The sequence below is a fragment of the Grammomys surdaster genome, unplaced genomic scaffold (genome assembly GCF_004785775.1).
Source record: "Grammomys surdaster isolate TR1022 unplaced genomic scaffold, NIH_TR_1.0 126313, whole genome shotgun sequence".
Taxonomy (NCBI): Eukaryota; Metazoa; Chordata; class Mammalia; order Rodentia; family Muridae; genus Grammomys; species Grammomys surdaster.
In genome coordinates this window covers 11464568-11474728 of record NW_021621113.1, presented here as the reverse complement: position 1 = coordinate 11474728, position 10161 = coordinate 11464568, and the positions used below count along the sequence as shown (strand labels likewise).

The following is a 10161-nucleotide window of genomic DNA, read 5'->3' as shown; positions in this document are numbered from 1 at the left end:
TTCCTCAACATGGGTGTGCAAGTGTCCCTGTGGTATGTTACCCTGGAGTCCTTCAGGGAAATCTCCAAGAATGGCATGGCTGGGCGCTGTGTTACATTCTGGTTTGACTGTCTTTGAGGATGCTCTGTATTGGTTTCCATAGCGGCTATGCAGGTTTATATTCCCAAGAGCAGTGAAAGGTTCTTCTCTCCCCACATCCTCCCCATATTCTGCAGTCATTTGTTCCCTTGATAGCAGCCATTCAGACTAGGGTGAAGCTGTCTCAAAGCAGTTTTAATTTGCATTTCTCTGGTAGCTAGGGATATGGAATACGTTTTTCAACTGTCTATTGGCTACTTGTGTTTCTTCTCATGAGAAATGTCTGTTCAGTTCATTAGTCTGTGTACTGGTTGGCTCATTTAGTCTTTAGTGTTTATTTCTCCAGTTCTTTATATATCCTGCATATTAATTCTCCTGTCTGCTGTGTAATTGGCAAAGATGTTTTCCCTTCTTGTGCGTTGTCTCTTCATTCTGCTGATTGCTCTGTGTGATTCTGCTGGTCAGAGCTTGCAATTGTTTCTTGTGCTATTGGGATCCTTTCCAGAAAAGCCCTGCCCTATGCCTGTCAACAGAGCCCCTGCCCCCAGTTTTCTAGAGGAATGTGTCCTGGATGGGTGGCTGAGAAAAGGACATAAAGTATGAGAACAAGAGCCGTGTCTCTCTTGTCCTGTCTGTCCGCTGGGCCTGGGACAGGCTTCAGCATGCAGTAGGCTTGCCTTGTGCATGTGTTGACAAGACACAGCACACCCAAAGGAAGCACGTGACATAAGAACAGCCGGCTCTCTTTGCAGAAAGGACTCAGAGGGCTCTGTAGAAATGGGAGCCTTTGGGCGGGGCCTTGAGAACATCTAAGATTTCCTCCAGGGGCCTGGGGTAAGGCAGCAACAGCAGAAGACAGAGCTTAAAGTAACCGTTGGGGGGTGGTAATTGATAAGCCGAAAGACGACATAAATGTGGTGATCATAAATACGGATGACAGAAAGGTAGGTGTCCGGCACATGGATGTGTGACCCTGGAAGAGGGACAGTTTGAGGATGGAAGTCAGAATGTGAGAACCCTTGAGTTCTAGAAGCTTGGTACAATTGACTTAGACTCTAGGAACATACCAATTGTGGCCCACTTTGATAGAAGGCTGCCCGTCTGTGGTTTGGGCTTGAGCTCCTGAAAGACGTGAAAGGGATTTCTAGGGGTAACAAGAGGAATGGGACCCCAAAACTGAGGTAAGAGGGTAGATTTCAGCCCTGACTAGCACAAGCCCAGCTAAGCCCACTTAGCCAAGAGGCACCAGCCCTTTGAAGCACGATGTAGGGTGGGGGTATCTGGCCAGGTTGAGGGTGGGAGGCTTCCAGGATGCCAGGACAGAGCCAAACTGACATGTCTGGGACAGTAATGGGTTAAGTTGCTAGCAGTTGAACAGATTTCATTTCCATCAGAGATTCTGGTCAGAAACCTATACTTCAGCAGAGATCCATGGGAACTTCTCTACTCTGAAGGTGTAGGGAAAGCTAAGACCCAGAGCATTAACTCAGATACTCAAGGCACACAGCACCAGAACAGCAGAGCCATTGGGCCTATTAGATCTGTTTGTGGCTCTCTGAGCTATATCCTCCAACAGGGCTCCAGCATTGCTCTGAACACAGGCCTAGCCACATCTAGGCAAATTCCTGCCTTTGTGCTTGCTGTTTTTCCTTTTGGGGCAGTAGTAGGAACCACACAAAGGTGCCTGTTGAGCAAGTGCTCTACCAATATGCTATACTTCCAACCCTTTCTAAATCTCTTTTTAAAATGCTGAACTCCCCCTAGCAAGGGAGTGTGGACACACCTGACATAGATGCTCACCATCCTCCCTGTAGCAACTGGAGATGCAGGCTCCAGGAGTCTTCTGCCTGCTCCATTCTGTTCCCATTGTGTCTCCCATACTCAGCATAGATGGAGAAGCATCCCAGGACAGGGACAATGGACTGTGGGAAAAGAGCTGATGCCCATCAAGGTTGGCTTCTGGTGAGCTGTGACATACGAGGACTGAACTTGTAAAGTGAACCCTAACAATGTCAGTTGGCACAGAGGACTTTTAAGATACCTCTCTGAGAGATCTTTCTCTGAACCAAGCCTGACCAAGGACAGTGGAACCTAGGCAAAGAAGTCACAGCCAATGGGAAGTCATCAGTTTGGACATGATAGATAGATGGTTGCAGGGCCTTGAAATGTGATAGACAAGGGTACATGGAATACAGAAGACACAGAGAGAGAACATCAGAAGGATAAGAGTGTCCCGAAAGGCTTCCTGGGGCTGGAGAGATGGTACAACCAATAGAGTGTTTGCCATGTAATCAGGAAGACCTGGTTTTGATTACTGGAACCCACGTGTGGTGGTTTGAATATGCTTGGCCCATGGGAAGTGGCACTGTTGGGAGGTGTGGCCTCATTGGAGGAAGTATGTCACTGTGTAGGCGGGCTTTGAGGGATCCTCATGCTCCAGCTCCACCCAGTGCAGGAGAGACCCTCCTCCTGGCTGTATGCAGGAGATAGTCCTTTCCTGGCTGCCTTCAGATCAAGATGTAGGACTCTCGACTCCTCCAGCACCATGTCTGCCTACACGCTGCCATGGTGATATTGGACTGAACCAGTTAGCTAGCCCCAACTAAATATTTGTCTTTATAAGAGTTGCCTTGGTCATGGTGTCTCTTTACAGCAATGAAACCTTAACTAGGAAGCTGGTACCAAGGACTGGTATATTACTGTGACAGGCCTGACTGTATTTTTGTTTGGAGAAATGTGGATTTGGAGACTTTGGATTTGGAAAGCAATAGGATGCTTTGAGTGGGGCTTAATAAGCCATCCTAGTAGGAATATGGAAGATGTTGGTGGGGAGGGTATTTGAACTCTGGTAGCCTGACTCAAGAGGTTTCAGAGGAAAAGAATTTTAGTATGTCGCCTATAGATCTTTCTTGTGATATTTTGATGAATGCAAAGAATGTGACTGCTTTTTTTCCTTGTCTAAAGAGTCTGTTTGAGTATTAGGTAAAGAGATTTAGATTAACTGCATTGGCAAAGGAAGCCTTAAAAATGCCTAGTTTAGCCTTTATCCTGTAGTTCACTCTTATGAGAAATATTTTGCTCAAGTATAGCAAGCTTAGAAAGGAAAAATACAAAATGTGTGGTTCAAAGAGTAAAGGGCATCAGCATGTCTCACCCATCGCTCTGGTGGCCACCATGCTCCTTCAGCATCCTGCAGAAAAAATACAAACATGCCCTCTTCCCCATACTTAATACCTGATTGGGATCATGCCTTATGCCAGTAAGTGGATTCTTCCCTTTCACCTATGTATAAGTATGCCTAGTTGTAGAGTGTCATAGACACTCAGCAGAAAGTTCCTTGGCATCCAAATTTAAAAAAAAAAACTTTAAAATATAAAATAAAAAGAATATGATTTAAATAAATTTGTGGTGTACAGGGGTATATCTCCCCCCTTTTTATTTTATGAAGATATTGTTTTAAAGTTCCATGGGCCCGTTCCACGGTCTCTTGTCCTTGACAATTATAAGGAATCCCCATAATATCAGTAATGTTAAATTGCTGCTAAAGAGACTCAAATGTTTGACTGCCATAGCCAGTTACATTATCTGTTTGTTTGTTTCTCTTTTTTATTATTGGGTACTTTATTTATCTACATTTCAGATGTTATCCTCTTTCCCCATTTCCCACCCCCAGAAACCCCTTAACCCATCCTTCCTCTTCTTATTTCTATAAGGGTGTGCCCCCATCCACCCACCCATTCCCACCTCCCCTCCTTTGAATTTCCTCTCACTGGGGCATTCAGCCTTCAAGGGACCAAGGCTCTCATCTCCCACTGATGCCTGACAAGTCCATCCTCCTCTACAAATACAGCTAGAGTCATGGGTCCCTCCATTTGTGTTCCCAGACTAGCTGTTTAGACCCAGGGAGCTCTGGTTGATTGGTATTGTCTCTCTCCCCGTGGGGCCACAAGATTCCAGGACAAAGAATGATGCTGACCTGTGAGATTGCTGAGTGCCCTGACAATGGTGACTGGGAAGCTGTATTGAACATAAGTTCCTGACCCACCATTGCTTACCTACACCCCTGATGCGACAAGATGCCTTGCCTCAAGTTCTCAGACCTTGCGAAACAGAGAATCAAGAGAAGTTATAATTCCTTTTGTATTGTTATTAAATGTGACCAGTTATTCAGACTCAATCATGGACTGGTCCAGAAATCAATCCAATACTGGAAATAACAGTCTTCATTTGGAAGTCTGGTTCCGGACATTTTCAGCAACATATATGGAAATTAGCTGCAGCTCTCTATGATGTTAGCAAGAGATAAATTTGGGGCAGGATTTGGATTTCAAACAGGTGTTAGCACATGTGTTAAGGCTCTTTTAATTGTCAAGTTAAAAATACTTTGTTTTTTTTTCTACAGTATTTAATGTAAGTCACATTGATTGTACACATTCTAATTGTGTTTGTGTTTTGAAATCCGGCATGTCAGTTATGGAGGGCTATCAACCAGCTTTTTTATTAGTGCCCTGAGTATCACAGAACCTTGGTATTCTAAAAATAGCTTGCAAGTACTGGAAGAAATGAGTCAGGCTTTAAGCAGAAGCAAGAGGGTAGTGGGCTTGATTATTGCTGGTATAACAGCTTTAATTACATTAATTGCTAGCACCACTGCTTCTGCAATTGCTGTGACACAAGAAGTTAAGACAGCTACTTTTGTTAATCATTTAGCGAAAAATGTTACTAATATATTGAATATACCAGAGGATTTAGATAGGCATTTGGAAGAATGGATTGATACTCTTTATCCTATTCAAATTACTGAAAGGAGGTTCAGAATTTAAGTGTAAGGAGCCATCTTGAGTGTCATGCCAAATACCATTGGATTCATGTTAGTTTTACAATTTACAGTGGTAGTCATTATAATTAGGAAGGAGTTTAATGGCATGGGTACTGTATTTGGCATAATTCTAACACCTCTTGGGATGTTTTAACAATACATAGGGAGCTTATGAATTTCGAGAATACTGCTCTGCTGAGCATTGATGTGGTATATACTGCAGATAAAATTACCCATGGCCTAAGGTCAGTATTTCTATTTTGGTCAAGCTTCAAAAATGGCATATATAGCTTGATCATGCTAGTCCTTTTTGTCCTAGGAATATTTTTATTCCCGCCCATTGTGTTAAAGTTTTTCTTCAACAACATCAACATGTTGGCAGCCAAGTACATGGCTTGAACCTGAAAATGGATCCCCAGACAGAGATATTAAATTAACAGGCTGGCAACCCAAGGATGGGTAAGATTCTGCACAGAGCCTTACCAACCTAAGACATAAGTGGATTGCTTTTGATAATGCATATTCCATGATGGGTAAGGAAGGCACTCTTGTCAGAATGACCTAAGACAGGCTCAGTCTTGTTAATGAAATAAAAAAGGGGGAGAAACAGAGAGCCTTTGGGGCTGCTTGGCAAGAATCTGACCTGGGCCAAGGACAAGGAAATGGGCTGCTTGGCAGGAATATGCCATTGGCCAAGGACAAGGAAATAGGCTTCAGGCAGGAATCTGACATTAGGCTAGAACAAAGAAGTAATTTCAGATAGGAATATTAGGCTACAACAAAGAAGTAATCTCAGGCAGGAGCCTAAATATTAGGCTAGAACAAAGAAGTAATTTCAGATAGGAATCTAAATTTTAGGCTAGAACAAGGAAGTAGGCTTCAGACATGAAAATGACCTTGGGCTAGGACAGAGAAGTGAGCTCAGATACTTTGGTCATCCTGATAAGCCCTTAGAAACAGTGATCATGGGAGTGTTCACATAATTGGGTTTAATGCCTTGCTTTTTCTTTGACTATTTGTGTTTATTGTATTGCTTGTTCCTTGACTATTTGCACCTGTTGTATTGCTAGACCCTCAACCTAGAGCTGAACTTATTACATGCATGTAATCAAAATGGTACAAAAGTATAAAGGGGGATAACATCTGTATTGTAAATAAATAAAATATCCAATTAAAAAAAAAGAGAGAAAAAAAACAAAGAGTAAAGGGGTACCAGGAAGTAGAATGAAGTCAAATCTTGTGTTCAAGGATATTACATGGAATTAAGAGAGTAGTGACCTCAGGGCAAGATCCCACCCAGCCAAGCTTATTGTTTATGCATTTGCAGTTGAACAAGGAATAGTTATATTGTGTTAGGTGTTATTATGACCAGGTTATTGGTTTCATTTAGAAATAAGGAGATATGATTATGTGTCAAATTGACAAAGGATGGATTGTGATGGCTATTTTCATCTGTCAACTTGACTATATCTGACGTAAAGTACAACCCAGAGCTTATAAAGATCTTGTGAAAAGATAAAGAGAGCCTTGAGTCCAGGTATGATGTACATGCCTTTAATCCTAGCCCTCAGGCATGAAGATCTCTGAAGGTCAGTTTACAGAGCAAGTTCTAGAACAACCAAGCCTAAGAAGTGAAGGATGTAATAGACCAAGTGGGGGCCATATTCCAGCCCCACCAAGCAGAATTCAGCAACTTCAGCCATGTGGCTCTGGCTTTAGAGTCAAGAGTAGAAGGGATTACTGGGACAATTGATGCTGGCTAGTTAGAGCTAAGAAATTGCAGTGATTAAGAAGAGACTAGCATCACTGAGGTGAAATCTTCTGGGAAGTGTTTTCTAAGAGCACAGAGAAGCTGTGTTCCAGAGATAGACATTGTGCTGGCAGCTGGACTTAGTAATATGTAAGAATCACACAGGCAGTACTGGTTTTCAAGGCATGAAATGGTCATGGAGAGCAGCTGAGGCTTGGCAGTGCAAGAGGCCAGGGAAGGCCATCGGTGAAGGTGCAGCCTCAGTTGCAGTTGACAACCCAGGACTGAAGGGGCCATACAAAAATGTTGAGGCTTGGCACCATGAAGAAAGCTTATGAGAGGCTATTGGTGAAGCCTAGTTGCAGCAGAAGTGTATTGGAGATGCCAGGATCATGGGATGATCACCCAAAACAGCAGCAGCAGTGGAGTCAACTAGAGCCTAGAATGTTACAGAGGGCAGAGCTGTAGAAGTGACCCAAGCCCTTTGGAGGAGCCCAGAAGATCCTGTGTAGATACCAGACATTGGAACAAGAAGCTGTAAAGTTGAAGTTGTCTTGGATACCCCAAGATGTTAGAGATCCCAGAGCCATGGAACAGGTTGTGGAAACATTCAAAAGAAAGACTTGTGTTGCAGCCAACAAAGCTAAAAAGAGTTGAACATCAGACATGGAGTTCCAGAGTTTGGAGTCTGCCCAGCTGGTGTTGGGTCTTGCTTTGGTCCAATATTTCCTCACTATGACATCTTTGTATATCTTATGATGTTGGAGGTATGTGATCTGCTTTTTGATTTTATAGGGGATTACAGTTAAGAAATGGCACAAATCTCCGAAGAGACTTTGAACTTGACTTTTAATATGGTTGAGACTGCTATAGACTATGGAGACTTTTGAAACTGGATTAAATGTATTTTGCATTTTGCTACTGATAGGTGTGGCCCCGTAGAGCCATAAGTTTGAATAAGCCTATGGGGGCCAGGGACTGGCTTGAATATGCTTGGCCCACGAGAAGTGGCACTATTAGGAGGTGTGCCCTATTGGAGGAAGTGTGTCACTGTGTAGGTGGGCTTTGAGGGCTTCTAGTGCTCCAGATCAGCCAAGTGTGGGAGAGACCCTCCTCCTGGCTGCCTAGTCCCCTCCTGGCTGCCTTCATATCAAAATGTAGAACTCTGGACTCCTCCAACACCATGTCTGCCTGCACACTGCCATGATGATAATAGACTGAACCTGTGAAACTCAAAGCCAGCCCCAATTAAATATTTGTCTTTATAAGAGTTGCCTTGGTCACGATGTCTCTTCACACAGTGGAACCCTAAGACACCATGTAAGACAATCTTCAGGCATCATGATGTGTATTTTCAGTCACAGTATTTAGGGAGTACAGACAGGTGGTCCCTAAGGCTTGCTGGCCAGCTAGCCTAGTCAAATTGATAAGTTTTAGGGTAACAGCGAGAGACTTTGTCTCAAAAAATAAGGTAGAAGGTGTCTTCAGAACAATACCTGTGGTTGGCTTTGGTCAACCGTATTCCATATAGACACAAACATACAAACACACACTCCATACAGATATACACACAAACATATACACACATATGCATACCCCATACAGATACACACACACTTCTTACAAATACACACACACAAACATACACATTCCATACAGATATACACACTCCATATTAATAATCAAACATATACACTCCATATGGATACACACATTCCACACACATATACTCCATATAGATTTACATGTTCCATATAACATGCACACACACATACACATTCCATAAGTACACACAGAAATACAAACAGACATACATACATCTGAGATATATATATATATATATATATATATACACACACGCACACAAACTCCATGCAGATACACACACATACAAACCTGCACCTATGTGCACACTTCACACATGCGGACATGAAGGCTTCATGAAGAGAGAACTGGTAGGGCTTGCATGATGAAGAAAAGAACAGAAAAGGTGGCAGCCATTATCCCAGAAAATGGTTCCAGGGTGGCAAAAATCAGCCTTTTGGGGCTTTAGTGAGGAGGAGATCAGGGTGTCTAGAGGAAGGTGGACGCACAGGAGGGGACACTGATCAGAGATGACACTCCGTGGAGAAAGCCTTGAAGAATGTCCAAGGCTTTTGGCTTACCCCATTGGACAAAAGCAATGGAGGCCAACTCAGGAGAAATGGAGGTGTGTGTGCATGTGTGTATGTATGCACACACTCAATGTGTGTGCTGATGGAGATGACCCAAAAGAAAACAGGCTTGTGTTGAAGGACCACTTAGAACAGCAGCTCTCAACCTGTGGGTCAAGACCCCTTTGGGAATTAAATGACTTTTACAGGGGTCGTATATCAGACATCCTGGGTATCAGATATTTACAGTAGCAAAATTACAGTTATGAAGCAGCAACAAAAATAATGTTATGGTTGGAGGTCACCACACCATGAGGATGTGTATCAAAGGGTCACAGCATTAGGAAAGTTGAGAGCCACTGACTTAGGAGGTGTTCCAGGGAGCACAATAAAGTAACAGGTCTAGGTAGAAGTAGAGACAAGAGAACACTCAGACTTAGAGGAAAGTGAAATGCAGAAAGAGGTGAGTCCTCGTGGTTAAGGATGCGGACTTCACCGTCCTGCTGCTTGGGTTCAACTCCAGGCCCCATTGCTTCCCAGCTGTGGGATCTTGAACAAGCCTCTCATCTCTCTGGGCTTTGGTATTTTGTCTGCACTAGGAATAGAAAGGGGCTGGCAAGGTGTCTCAGAGAGCAAAAGGTGCTTGCTGCCAAACCTGACCACCTGAGTCTGATCACTAGTACCCACATGGTGGGAGGAGAGAATCAACCCCCTCAAGTTGTTCTCTGGCTTCTGAGGGCATGCGCACACACGATCAATAAATCATAAACAATTTTAAGGAAAGGTAGAAAGAGTAGCTGCCTTTAAAACGTTTTCCAAAATTATATGTTCAAGGCTCTCTGAGTAGGTTTCATCCACTCACCAAGCATCTGCTGTGTACAGACATTGTTCTCTAGGTAACAGATACAGTCTAAACAAGCTAAAGCAAAATCCCACCCTCGTAGATTCACACTGAAGAGGAGCGCAGAAGACGCATTAAACAGAGAGGAGGGCAGAGACACAGTTAAACAAGCGAAACAAAATAACAGATTTGAACAGGTGTGTGGATTAAGAAAGAAACGCAGCAGGGGAGTCTGGAAAGCTGTGAGTAGTAATGGGCCAAGCAGTCACCAACGGGATCTGAAGCCGAAAGTGTGAGAACAGAAACCAAGACAAAGCAAGAAAGAAGCAAAGGACGCTGGGTGGAGATAAACTGGAGGAGCAGATATACTGTTCTTGATCCCCAGGGATGCTAACGGGGCCAGGATGACGCAGGATTTGGAAAGAGAGGCTGTGGTTCTGGGGCTACAAAATGTATGATTGGGATCTTGGATACAGCCAAGGGATAGCCAAATGGCACCAGGGCTCTCTCTCTCTCTCTC

The 10161-nt window shown here is 43.6% G+C and overlaps 1 protein-coding gene across 1 annotated transcript in view; it reads left to right on the top strand.

The window, feature by feature from the left end:
* The first annotated feature begins 1156 nt into the window (after positions 1-1156).
* Vwa5b1 (von Willebrand factor A domain containing 5B1) overlaps positions 1157-10161 on the top strand; it is a 57592-nt gene continuing 48587 nt past the window's right edge. The window contains exon 1 of the mRNA XM_028759921.1: positions 1157-1259. The gene's annotated coding sequence lies outside the window, so the exon portion shown is untranslated. The remainder of the gene's footprint in view (positions 1260-10161) is intronic.